Raw genomic sequence first — 14,366 nt, 5'->3', positions numbered from 1 at the left:
TACTGACTTTCTTAATTGTTCTGGACAGAACTGTTCTTATGGCACTGTAGTATGTATAACTGCATCTGTTGATATTTTCAATCTTTTCTTCCCCATCCTATTTCATAGATGTGTTTTGCTAACATCCTTTGAAAGTAGTGCCTCATTTTCTACCCTTTAAAAGAAGAATCCAAGGGTTTCTAAATAGAAATATGAGCAGGAGAGCATGAAGTTAGGAGTTCCTGGGCAGTGCTAGGGATTTTAGGCTGTGGTTGAACAGTTTCTCCTTAAACTGTGTTTTTTAGGAGTAGGGTAGTACTGCTGGAGATGATCACTCCTGTGCCTCACTGAAACTTCGTGGGACTAGAAGAGCATAACAATTTAAGAATTTTAGTCCACCGACAAAATTCTTTCTTGGGAAACTAATGAAAAGCAAACTGTGCAGAGTTTTCTTTCTCTAAACCCCAGACCGGCCTTTGATTTGATTTCTTTGCTTACATGTTGATTGACCAATAAAAAGATAAAATCATGGGTTAGAAGCACCGAAGAAGAACATTTTTCCCATCTGTGGGGGGAGGGAATATCTGTTTTCAAGTTGCTCTCTCTTTGCAGATACTAAACTCTTGACAGGCTCCTTTGAACTGTTATTTTACCTAATGGGTAGGTCCTTTCTGTGGGGAGGAGTAGCTTCCTTGACCTTTTGGAGGGCAAAAACTATTTGTCCTCTCTAAGTGTACAAAAATTGTGTGTCAGTTCCCAAAATAACATGAGAATGGTTTGACAAATAGATCAACTTCGTGCCAGCATTTAGTTTTTATTTGCCTTCTGCTTTGAAGCTTAGGAATTAACATCATCTAGTTTTTTTCTACAAACCTTTTTTAAATAAAAGCTGAGAGTCTCACGCAGGTTTGGTGTCTGTAATGAGGCTTTGAAAATGCACATAAATACAGCAAAATGTGTGATGAACTTGCAACAGCTGACAAAGTTGGAAAGTTATATTAAAGATGCTTTCTTTTTTCCCCTCTCTGTAGATTTCCTGAATTGATTTGGACAGCAAGTATTGAATCTGAAATGAAGCTAGCAGAACACAATGGAGCTGATGTGTAAGTCTCTCTCCATTATATTAGACTCTTCTCTTTTTTTTTCCAGGTTGATCCTCAACTTTTCCCCTTTTCTGTAGAGCAAATGCAATTGACTCAGAAGGACTTGAATAATTCTGAGGTTGTGAATGTGACAGTTAGTTTAGTATTAATAATTTAATGAGAGTTTTGCATGAGTGCAAGGATTTAGATGCATGAATTTGAATGTTAGTGGATTTGTGTTCCCAAATCCCTTGCTGAGAGTATATGCTTGGGGGATGGGAAGCCAACAGGAATCACCAGAGCATCTAAAGATGTCTAGATTTGTGTCTTCTGAAAGCATGTTTGCTAGGTTTGTTTTTTGGTGTATAGTATTCAAAAACATACTGATTTTCTTTAAAAATCCATTTTAATTTTTAAAATGGATACATTCATTGGGGCTTTTTGGCAGTTGATGGTAGATATACAAGAGAAAACCTTCATAAGGTTATTTATACATGGTAATAGTCTTAAGCAGTTTCTCACTGAGAAACAATTGGGTGTTGTGATTTTTGGTAAGGCAGAACTTGTTGTATATCAGTCTTGTCTTCAGGTCTTTTCACTGTAAAGATTCTAAGCAAAAGCAAGGTGCTGTTGCTTTCTACGCCAGTATTATAGCCACAGGGAGAGTGAGCAGTTTTTCTCTGTGGCAGCCCCTCATTAGAGTTCTTTCATACTGCAAAGGGATATTTGAAAAGCAAGTGATACTGCTTCCTCTGGAATAGGCAGTGTGGGTTTTTTAAATATATATTTAATATATTGAATTTAATATGCACATTTCAGAGTGACTTTAGTATCTGTGTTGCACTGTCGGGGATCACCGCCCCCTGTGGACCTAACAGACGCCGCCTGCCACTTGCCTAGGGTGTCATCTGTTATAATTGGGGTCCCACACGCATACGTTTCACCTGCCACATCTTTGATGTTAATGGAGTTGGTTCAGATGTCTCAGCTTGTAGTCCAATTATGAGTCTTCCCGGCGTCTCGCGAGGTCCCGAGTTTCTGAGGGCTCCGCCACCCCTACACCCTCGCCCATTCCACTGCGGGGTGGCCAACCAGCTGGTCTGGCCACGTATCCTCAGTTCCTCACAGATGATCCACAAAGAAAAGTCAATCAAAACAAACACGAAGGCCAATAAGGCTCCCCTGATCTGGGTAGCTGCTCCGTTGGTCAGCAGCCCCCTTTCAACTCAAACTTGACCTTCGAGGGGTCAGGCACCCCTTTGTTGGCTCTTGGAGAGCACCCCCGTAGGGCTTAATGAGATTCCTTTTTAACAGCTTAAGTTCACTGTTGATCTGCGCCCCTGTTACAGGGATTACGGTACCCAAAGTCAATAGTGCCCCTCTATTAGGGTTTTTACAGTACCCTTCTCTTGCTGGGCTCAGCCAGCTCCTGGGTAAACAAACAGTTCTACTCCCCGCAGGGGCCAGTAAACTGGGCTCCAAAACCCCGCTGGGGTTTTGCTCTCTGCCAGAGGCTCCTACCAGCGTTCAGTGTCGCATTCAGCGTTCCCTTCAGTGTGCGCCGGCCTGCTCCACCTCCTCTTTCCAGTTCTGCGTTGTTCCCGCTTTTCGGTCGCGGCCTCCTCTTTATACTGGCAGGGGAAATATCGGCCCTGCCCTTCCCAACAAACCTGGGTAAGGGGAATTTCTGCCAGGCTTCGGGCCTGGTGCCGCTGACCCTCTGCTTAGCCTGGGAGCCTTGGAGCCTGCTGGCTCGTTCTCTCTCTCTCACATGCACCATTTAATTTTATTATGTCAAATACCACAGCTTTTTATAGATCCACATAAGGCAATTTCACCAATGCAGCTTTCAAGGTTAAAAACATTAATTGAAAAATACCTATTTTAACACTTAGTCTGTTGTAGCTAGGCATCATATGTCAAACAAAAAATAATTATTAAGAATAATTCCAGACAATGTAACTATTGACTTCCAGCTATGAGTCTGCATTCTTAAACAAAAGCAGTTAACCTAAACAAGTATTTATATACATATTCATCCTTCATATTTCCCCATACAAATCATACATTTCACTAATTACTCCATCATGCTTAGGATGACATACAGTAAATTTTAGACCATAAGCCTTTTGGGTAGGTGATTAGGAGCTAACTAGCATGGATTCCCCAAGAGTTGGTCATGTCTCACCAACTAGATTTCCTTCTGTGATAAGGTGATAGGCTCTACAAATGGTGGTGAGAGCAGTGGATGACTTTAGTAAGGCTTCTGATAATTTTCCACAACCTTCTCATTAATAAGCTGAGGAAATACAGACTAGATGATAGTACTGTAAGGTGGATATGTAGCTGATTGGATCATTGTATTCAACAAGTAGTCATCAATGACCCAGCATCTAGTTGGGGTTCCTCAGGGCTCTGTCCTAGGTCCATTATTGTTTAACATCTTTGTCAATGATTTGGATGGAGGGGGGTGAGCACACTCTTAGCAAATTTGTGAATGACACCATGTTGGATGTAGATGCTCAGGAGGGCAGGGCTAGGATCCAGAATGACCTGGATAGACTTGAGGAGTGTTCTGCAATCAGTCAAATGAAATTCAAGAAGGACAAATGCAAAGTCCTGCACTTGGGATGGAATAAATGCATGTACAAATACAAACTGGGGAAAGGTTGGCTGTGCTCCAGTTCTACAGAGTGGCACCCTACCTGCACCATCACACTTCCAGACCTGTGGGGAGCTTCAGACCGTGTGCACTGGATTGGACACCTGATCCCAGTGTGTGGGGCCAAGCAGGGGCAGGACTGGGCTCCAGGGCCTGCTCCTGGCACTCAGGGCATAGAGAGGGCGGTGCGGGGCCCCAGGGCCTGATCCTGGAGTATGGGGCTTATGCAGCCCATGGGCTAGCTCAGCCTCACTCATGTGGCTTACAGGGCCAAAAGGTTGAGCGCTACTGCAGTAGACCATAAGCTGAATATGAGCCAACAGTGTGCTTTTGTTGCCAAAATGGCTAACAGCATACCAGGTTGTGTTAATGGGAGTATCTCTTGTAAATCAAAGAAATTGTCTTCCTTTTGAGTACTGTGTCCATGTTTGGGCACCTCATATAAAGAGATTGGAGACAGTCCAGCAGTGACAAAAATGAGCATAAGCCTGGGAAACATAACTTATGAGCAGGGATCCAGATTTTCTGTTTGCTGTGGAAAAATGCAGATTTTCTCCTTTAAAGGAGAAAAATGCAGGAAACTACTGGTTTCCCTTGCAGTCTGGAAAAGTTCCAGTGTGCAAGGGGCTGTTTAGAGCTGGAGGGGAGCGGGATGCAGGGGGAATAAGGTGCCACATGTATGTACGAATGCACACAGCAACCAGACTGTGGGGTGGAGAGCAGCTCCCACTGTTCCCCACAGCTATGTTTATGGGGGCAGGGGGGCATAGGTGATATGGCAGGGGAGCAAATGTCCCCCAGATTTCTATACCATGCCCCCAGATTTCTGTGCCTACAGTGGGGCACAGAGCCACAGCTGGGCCAGATCAGCTTCGGGTGTGACCTGGTGCGGGAGGAAGCACCACTCTGCCAGAGTCGCCAAGGTGAGATGCCTCTGTCCATCCAGCAGCAGTGGGAATCACAACACCAAACTGCATTGCAGCTGTGCCTTACCTTGGCGGCCATGGTGGTGCAGAGCTTCCTCCCATGCCAGCTCCTGGCTGCAGAGGTGGCTTGTGTCCAGATCTGATCTGGCCCAGGTGCAGCCCTGCATCCTACTGTGGGTACAGAAATCGGGGGGGGCGGGGATTATGTGCCCCTCTACTCATCGTGATGTGTTACCTGTGCTCCCCGTGCCCCCTATTCCTCACACACGTAGGGGTAAGGGGTACCAGCTGGGCTGGAGGGATCTGGCTTGGGAGTGAGGGGCACTGGCAGGGCCAGGGGACTGTGGGTCGGCAGGGAGGGGCTGTGTCTTGGGAGTGAGGGGCAACGGCATGGGCAGGGGCAGGGTACCGGAATATCAAGGTTGCTCAGCACCACAAAGTGTGGGGGGCGACGGACAGCCACAGCTGGATCCAAATCCTGGTGAGCAAAGCAGTCAGGAAGAGCTCTGCTTTTCCATGATGCAACAAAAACAAACACAAAAATATATAGGTGTTTAGATATTGAGACACCGGTAGGCTTCCACATTTCTTTAAAATTGTAAATGTGTCAATAAAACATTGTGTTCAGTTGGTACCTATATATATAGTGGTGTTTCATTTTAATCATGGAAAAACGCAATCTGGGGGTTTTTTTAATCGGGTAATTTGATTTTTATGTTTTTTTAATATGAGAATTTAGGATTTTTAATAGAGAAAATCGGGATCTAGGCTTATCAGGAAAGAATGAAAGAATTAGGGATATTTAATCTGGCAAAGAGAAGACCAAGGGAGAATCTGATAACAGTCTTCAAATGCCTGAAGCAAGATTTCAGAGAAGTTGAAGTGAGGCTTTTCTCTGTGGACACAGGAGACAGGAGTAGGAGAAATGGCCTCAAGTTGGAGGAGAGGAAATTTTAGGTCGGAGATAAGGAAGAACTTTCTGATTATGAGGGAAGTCAAACATTGGAACAGGCTAGCTAGGAAAAGTGGATACTCCATCCCTGGAAATTTTGAAGAGTAGGTTAAACAGATGCTTACCTGGAATGGTTTAGGCAGGGATAATTCTGTCTTGACCCAGGGCCTAGACTAGTATCAACCTTTTTGACAGGCGTGCCACAAATTAAGCCCCATGACTTCTCTGAGTGCCACTTTCCATGTGCTGTCTGTTGCTCTTTTCTGCTCCTGCCCTATGTGCTACTGTGTGTCAGGTCTGCTGTGTACCATACACAGAGGTTGCCTGTGTTATTTGTTGTGCACATGCCACAGGTAGGGCACCTTTAAACTAATTGATCTCATGAAGTCCCGTCCAGCACTCTCTGGTGTGATACTAAAACCTCAGCATGTTTTGGGACACACTAATAAAAACACCATTTGTATATAAAAGCTGTGTATATTAAGTAAATTAGAGTTAAGGCTGTCTTAGGAACAGAAGTGTAATTTATTCATGCTCCCAGCAACACAGATAATTAAAATATCAGTGTATAATATTTTAACTGATATCATCCTTCCTAATCCTTGATTTAAATTTTTTCTGTGTGAAAGTTGGATTTATTGTATCAATCTTAACTTGAAATAAAAATTAGTTTGTGTAGGTGTTTGGGGAATATTTATATGGTATGTGAAAAGTAAGTATATGGTGACCTTGAGCCAGTTTCTAGTGGCTCAAATATTATGCATCCACTTGTATAAACTTTGTCTCAAAACTGATTGTGCATGAGTTGTAGTATACTGATCCCTGAAGTTGTAGAGTGGCTTTGCTTCCACGGAGCAGTAGAAGAAACTTTAAATTTATGGAGACTATAGTTTCTCCTACAGTACACCCTCTAAATGACATCAGAGGGGAGTTAGCTAGACCAATCCAGTGCACAACAGTCTCCATAAATTTCAAGCATCTCATACTGGTCCTTGGAAGGAAAGCCACTCTCTACAAGCTGGGTCAGTCCAGCCTGCCACCGGAAAACATTACCAACACCTGCTTTACAGAAACAGAGGGTGTACTGTTTAGTAGGTTGCCTACATTATGAAACTAAGTCTTATGTGAATACAGATCCTGATCTTTTAATTCTGGCCAGGTACCATTGTTTTCCAGTGGCAGGTTGGACTGACCCAGCTTGTAGAGAGTGGCTTTGCTTCCAAGGACCAGTATGAGATGCTTGAAATTTATGGAGACTGTAGTTTGTTTGTGTTGCTGAAACTTCCCTCTGGGTCTGAGGTAGGTCAGCACCTGCCCCCCACCCACCAAATGTTGTCAAAGCCATGACTCCAATCTCATAGTTCTCATGTAATGATTTAGATGTCTGTAACCAAGAATCATTTTATTCATCAATAGTTAGTGTAAATAAAAGCAGAACTTTTAACACTTTTAGCTTTAGCTTAGTAGGTTAAAATTTATAATACAGTATAACCTCATAAATCCGGATATCAAAAATCCAGAATTATCAAAAATTCGGCACTTCCCCTGCCGCTCTGGGACTGGCCACCATTTCCCCCCCGCCCTCCCGGACACAGAGGGGAAATCTTGCGCATGGTGGCTCCCCATTCACCACCCCACTTCACGTGCAGCCACTGCTCAGGACTGGCTGCCGTTCTACCCGAGTCCCCTGCTCCACGACCAGCCTCCACACTGGTTCCAAAAATCTGGCATTTTCAAATTTCTAGCAGGTGCTGTGTCCCAAGCACGCCTGATTTATGAGGTTATACTATATTGAAACAAATCTGTTAGTAATAGAGCTCTAGTATATTAGATTCACATCCTGAAATGAAAAAAGTAATTAACTCCTTTGAATGCCCTCTAAGCTCATAGATCAGTTATTCTCAACCAGAGTGCTGTGGCAGTTGCTGCAAGATCCTTGAAAGGGTGCCTCAAGGAGCAAGAAGATAAGTAGATAAGCGCAGGCTGAAGCTTATCCCTGCCTGGTCAATCCCTGACTCCCTCTACAAGAAAGTAATCACAGTAATATATAAATTAGTTTTTGAAATTGGGTACCACACAATTCACAAATGTTATGGAGGGGGGTACCTCAAGTCCAGTGAGGGGTGCCTTGAGGCCAAAAAGGTAGCGAGCCAGTCATAGTTCCTAAAGTTGTTAAATACTTTTTGATTAATAACTGACATACTCTCTAATCTAGAGATGGGCAACAATTTCAGGTAAGGGGCCACTTAATGAGTTTTGGTAAGCTGTTGAGGGCTGTACACATGCAATGAATGGTAAAGATATCATTTTAACAAATTAAGATAAAAAACAATCATGGTAAAAATCAAATTTACTTTAAAGTATTTTAATTTTTTTTTTAAATGTCCTGAATTATATATATATATATATTTGTGTAGCGTATGTAGAGGTGATTGCTTAATAGATCAAAATAAACTTTCAAGGGATCCCAAGGGAATAGAAACCAGCTAGTAGGACACTTGGTTCTGGGAAGATGCCTTCACCCCTAGCAGAACCCTGCCACTACTCAGCCATCATCCAGATCATAAGGGAGGTCCTGTCTGCATCATGACATGCACCTCAGGAGCCACCTGCACCCCAGACCCACCTGTCCCCCACCCCTTCCCATCCACAGTTGCCCTCACAAGGCCATGGGGAAGTCCAGTAGCCCCCTCCAGTCTGCTCCAGCTCCCCATCAGGGCCACACAGGCTGTACCTACCCCCAGCTTGGGGGTGGAGGGTCCCCCCTTTCACCAGAAGGAGTCCCAGGGCCCTGGAGGCAGCCGTACCTGGGTGTACAGGATGGGAGTGATGTTGGTGGCTGCCAGAAGGCACCAGATGGCTGCGCTGGCTCTCAGCACTGCATGGGGCAAGGCAGGGCCGGAGCCAGGACTGGGGCTTCATCTGCCTGAAGGTGTCGAGGAAGCTCCACTGTCTCTGGACACAGGCGTGGAGCACCTGCCTCATGGTCCTAATGCCCAGGATGACTCCCACCAGCTGTGAGCCACTGAGAGGTGGGGCGCTGCTGGTGGCCCACCCTGAGCAGGGGCACTGGGGCCTCAGCGTGGCTTGCCCAGGGCCTGCCGCACAGTGCCAGGCAGGCAGACAGGGCTGCCTCTGCCCAGTGTTCGCTGCAGTGCCAGTAGATACTAGAGCCACCCATGCTGCCTACCTTCAGGCTGGATAGAATCAAGTGGAGGCCATACTTTGCCTACCCCTGTTCTAATCCCTTAGACCATTTGTTACCACATCTTGAGTTTTCTCTGTCCAGTATTTCTTTTCTTTTTATGTTTATTTTACATTGTGTGCGTGTTTCCCATTTTCTACTCTTCAGATATACAGTTTGCCTGAAGAGAGGGAAATGAGAGTATGCTAGCAACTAAGAAGAAAAGAGAAGAAAATGTTGGGCCACAAGTGCAGTTGCTCAGCTGATGCTCTGTATGAGTATTTCTATCATTATTGTATGCGCTAGTAGTAACCACTGAGATAGCAGGAAGAAAACAGCAACTTTCAAGGAGCCACAGTATGTTGGCCTCCAGAAGCATATTGCAGTTGGAATTTCAGTGATTGAGGCATCACTTTTCCTTTAAGGAATTGCCTCCTCCCTGAAGGACCATGTCTCTCCTCTTACATGTCTCCATGAAACATTCAGTTGGTTAAAAGGATTTAGTTCTATTTTTTTAATCTAATTAGAAATGGAATTTATATAAAGTTTGCATAAAGCTTTGCCTTATTTTCCTTCTTAGCAACTTCTTTGAATAAAACAAAATTCTAATATTATAAAAGCCTAAGTCTGTCTGTCTGTAATGCTTTATTTGCACTCTGATTGGCTGACGGAAACAGCCAATTGGAGTGCTTCAAGTTTGGGGGAGCACTGCCGTGATTCCGAAGCTGCGGTGAGGACCGGGCAGAGCGTAGGGGAGCTGAGGCCAGCAGCACTGGCCTCGGCTCCCCCACCTTGCTCCCTGCAACAGGCAGAACAGCAGCAGCATGGGGTATTTGGTGGTGGCACTCCATTCCCACCCCCACCATCATACTTGACGGGCAGTTGGCTAGTGTAACCATAACTACCAAGCTACAGCTGATAACCTCACTGAGGTTATGGTGAGATCATGCTACATACCAGTACATTTTTACATAAACAACTAAATACTTACCTTATAAATCTGAGGGGGAAAAAAATTCTGGCTGGTATTGAATGCTGTGCTGCTGAGATCGCTGCCTCTTTCCTAGCTGGTCCTTTCAATGACAGCTACCTCTCTGCTGCTGAATCTTGCCCAAACAACAGAAGGCAAGCAGAAGGTGCCTGCAGGAGAGGCTAGGAAGACAGGGACTTCCTGGCATGGAGCCTAGACTATGTACTGTCTGCTGAAGAGCCAGGTGACTGGCAAGGCATTAGGAAAGATCTTCCCCCCACAACTCCCCTCCTTTTTCTCCTCCCCACCACACTAATATCACATTGGGGTTTGTGAGGATTCTCATTTTTGAGGTGACTTGTACATGTGTTTGGCGGCCTGGGAGGCTCAGGGACCCTTGATGAATATATGTTTTATTAGGTTATGTGAGTTTGAGATATAAACTCTATTGTTGAAACTTTGTTATAGTTCTCCCAATTATAGGCAAGGTCATTTCCAAAAATTTGTAAAGTTTTTTAAAAAGTTATCCAGCTAACCTTTGGGTTGTGGTTTGCTGTTACATATAGTAAAAAGGGAATCACAGATGAAATGTATTTGGGTGCCATAGTTAAGCCAGGAAAAGAGCGCCTTTCAGTTAAATTCCATTAAAATAGGAAGTGGGGTGGCTTGGTATATATTTGACGTGGAAGTTTGTTAGAAATATTGCTTCCAAGTTATGGTAATTTGTTATTTATTATATAAACTGCTTACTAAAAAATAGTCAAATTTACTAGAAAAATGTTTGAACTGTGTGAACTCTGAGGCAGTTTATAGTGAGGGTTTTTTTCAGTGATCTTGTGAACTGCAGCACATCTGTCTTACTAATGGATCTGTCTTACAAATGCATAATTGGATTTTGGGCATAATTAGACTTTGGGTTCCAGCAGAGATTTAGTTTAAATGTACATCTATTTCTTTATTCTACCGCATCATATTTATGTATAACAAATCATTCACATGCCCTAAATAAACCAGCCCTTTACATTGTGCTCAGTTCATGTAAATACACTTCATATTAGTGTCAGTAGGAATAATGTGCATGCATCAAGAGCTTCAAAACGTGTTCTTCATGCTCATCTTAGTTAGCCTCAAACAGAGACAATGACGTATAATAGTCGACTGAGTTCCTTTGTGTTTTGATTCTCGTTTTGGCTAGTGTGTCCTTTAAACAGTATATTATACATTCATAAAATACCCCTTTAAAAAGTTGTAAGGGCTTTCCTGTTTTCTGCTAACATTAAAGAAGACGTTTTCAACAAGAAATACTCTCCAGGGGAAATAAGAGGACTTTCCGAACAGCAGGTCCATGTCTATTGTTTTCTTGTCCTGGTGCTACCTTACCTAACTCTGTCATTAGCTGGCCTTTTACCTCCACTCCTCCTAACTATTTGGAGTTACCTTAAAGTTACGAAATGTTCACTGTGTTACTAAATGTGTATTTTTCATAAGTTTTTGATAAAGGAATATATGTTTCTTTGGGTGTAGCAGGCAGGGAGAAGGGCTGGTTGACAGAGGGATGCTTTTCTGTATCAACCTTCTTCTGGCTGATTTCCCATAGCCCCTGATAATTTGTACCACTAGACATTAATGGCAACATTATGAATATGAGCCACCAATGTGATGCCATGGCTGGCAAAACCAACCAAATTCTGTTATGCATCCGCTGATGCATCTCAAACAAAACCAGGGAGGTCATCCTCTTGCTCTGCTCAGCCCTTGTGAGGCTGCAGCTGAAGTATTGTGACCAGTTTTGGGCCCCCACTTCAGGAGGGACGTGAATAAGCTTGAGAGAGTCCAGAGGAAAAGCACCCACATGATCAAAGGCCAAAAGAGCAAGCCTTATGAGGAGGGGCTGAGGGACATAGGACTCTTCAGCCTGAAGAAGAAAAGGCTTGTGGGGAGGGGACTTGGTGGCAGCTTGTGAGTACATAAGGAGGGTACACCATGATCTGGAAGAACAGTTGTTCACCTGGGTTCCCCAAGGAATAACAAGGTCTAATAGCCACAAACTTCTGGAAGGCCGATTTAGAGACAGACTTCTTTATAGTCTGAGTGTCCAGAGTCTGGAACAGACTGACCCCCCCAGAGGTGGTGCAAGCACCTATTCTGGACTTATTCAGATGGCATGTGAATGCTTATCTTGCAGGGGTCATTTCACCCCAGCAGACTTTCTGCCTGTGGCAGAAGGGGCTGGGTTCAATGATCTTGCGAGGTCCCTTCCAGCCCATAATATCTGTGAATTTTTGGTACTGGATATCAAAGCTACAAACAGGTAACCAAAACCTAAATAACACATAAATAAACTGTTAAAAGAAATCCATGAAACTGCTAATAACATTGCTTTTGTTTCTGTACCAGCCATTTAAAAATGTCTAGTTTGGACATAATATTTTTAATAATAATTTAATAATAATCAGATGATCCAAGAGTCAGTTTATGGGAAAAGCTCCCTTTGAGTAGTTAGCCAGCGGTAAACATTTCTGCAAATCTGAACCCATTGGTATTATACAATGCCAGCATATACAACTTAATCAAATGACAGGTGGAAGTAACACTTTTGTTGCATACACTTGCTAGTTGAGGTCTGATGATATTTTTTAGTCCCTAAACCAGTGACCTTCACTACATTTTTTTTCCTGGCTAGATTGGATTTTTTGCGATTCAAGTTTACTAAGTATGTGTTTAACAAAGCAACACCTACCACAGGGAAGCAGGGGGGCGTGTGCCCCCCAGATCTGCATGGGGCAGGTGCTGCCCAAGTGGGGCATGGGGGAGCAGAGCCGCAGCTCAGGGGGAGGTGGATGCTGCTCCTTGCACCATGGGGGGGGGGGGTGCCCACTGAGATCTTCATGGGGTAGGCTGCAACCAGGGCTGTGTGGGGCTCTTCTCAGCAAGGACTGGGCTTGGAGCAGGCATCAGTAGGACTGGGAGGATGCTGCATCCTCCCAGACTTCGTGCCTTCTCATGGTGGAAGGAGCAGTGGGAGCTGCCCCCTTCCCTCCCCCCTTACCCTTCCACCCCCCTGGACTTACCAGCTGGAGTCAGCTCTCCATGCTGCTGGCTCTGCTCTTCATTGACTGAGTGCTGCGCTGTGGCTCTGCGCAGCACAGGCGTTTATCAGCTTGGATATTGGCCCGATGGGTCTGATAACTAATACAGCCAGTTTTCTATATATTGGTACTGATCTAATACCGGACTGATGTATTGGTGCACCTCTAACATTTTATCTGAAATTTTCAGGCACAGAAGACGCTGTGTCAGTACTTGTGTGGTATGTCATTGTCTGATTGATTGCTGGTTTCAGTTCCTGTCTTGTACTCTAGCACATCTTGCCTCTCTTGTCCTGTTCTGAAGGGAGTCAAGTGTACATTCTTCAAGATATCAAGGAGGTATTTTGTTCTTTTTAAAGGAAGAGTTGCTGTTGCTTGCAAGTTTGGAGCCAGAACACTGATACTGGTACCAGAGCCAGAAAGAAAAAGGAGTTTGTGGGTAGGAGGAAGGTTTCTTTATTAGAGTAAGAAGCACGGTGCATCTAGGGGTGGAAAGTGCTCATACTGAATCCTTTCTAAGGGTCAAGGGAATGCACAAGGCCTTTGTGAACATTACGTTGAGTTAGGAGCCACAAAATTGGGAGAGGAGAGAAGTTTTAAACATGCATACACTCAAAGCCAACTGAGATGTACTTTAATTAATTTTTGTAACACAGGCCATATTTGAGCTTGACACTTGAACTAAAACCACTACTGCTGGGCTGTCTGGTTCTGCCCCATTTCCTGCATTATTTTATTTTATTTTTTTGCTGGCAGGGCATGAGGGTGTCTCCAAATCTATTGAATGAAAATGTAACTCTCACTGAGTGGCCCGACTGTTAACTTAAAATATGCACACAAAAATGTCCACACATGGTAAAAATAGTGTGCAATTTACATTACTGATGATGTTAAGACTATAGCGTGACTTCTAAAGCTACTGGATATAGCTGGAAAAGTCTAATTTTTGTACATATAACTAAGGTTGTAAGGGTGGCTGCATGCTGAGATCTCCACACCTGTTTTACCTTAGACTAGCTAGAAAAACTGACTTGGGCTCAATCTTGGGTCAGACACTGCAAGACAATTCATCTTTCTCCATGTCACTAAAAATCTCTAGTTTGGAGCCTTCTTCATCCTGTTGTCATAGAAAGCAAAAGGAGGGCCATGCACTCAAATACTTTTGTAGTGAGTTTCCCTGTCTTTCCCCTTGGTCTCCCCAGGTATGTGGGCATCTTTTCTCATTCCATCGCTTCCCACAGTTCACTTTCCCTTTTCTCTGTGCAGTTTCCTCTTTTTTTATTAATCCATCCCCCCTCCCCACCTTCTTTAGGAAAGAAAGGCAGGGAAAGGGGTGGCTTCTGCAGCACTTGAGCCGCTGCCTTCCTGCACCCAACAGCCCACCTCGAACTGTCACAGAACCTTCTGGAACCAGCCAGGTCCAGCCCTCTGTCCCATACCCCTTTCAGCAAACATATCACCTAGTTCTCCTTTATGCTGGTTTCAAACCAATAAAGCTCCATTGGCTTCAGTGGAGGTACTC

General features: G+C 44.2%; 1 protein-coding gene across 1 annotated transcript in view; it reads left to right on the top strand.

Moving 5' to 3' along the window:
• Positions 1 to 1,002: 1,002 nt before the first annotated feature.
• Positions 1,003 to 14,366, top strand: part of ZBED4 (zinc finger BED-type containing 4) — a 29,945-nt gene continuing 16,581 nt past the window's right edge. The window contains exon 1 of the mRNA XM_019543491.1: positions 1,003 to 1,082. The gene's annotated coding sequence lies outside the window, so the exon portion shown is untranslated. The remainder of the gene's footprint in view (positions 1,083 to 14,366) is intronic.

The sequence above is a fragment of the Crocodylus porosus genome, unplaced genomic scaffold (genome assembly GCF_001723895.1).
Source record: "Crocodylus porosus isolate Cpor-Errol unplaced genomic scaffold, CroPor_comp1, whole genome shotgun sequence".
Lineage (NCBI taxonomy): Eukaryota > Metazoa > Chordata > Crocodylia > Crocodylidae > Crocodylus > Crocodylus porosus.
This window is presented reverse-complemented; position numbering and strand designations above follow the sequence as displayed.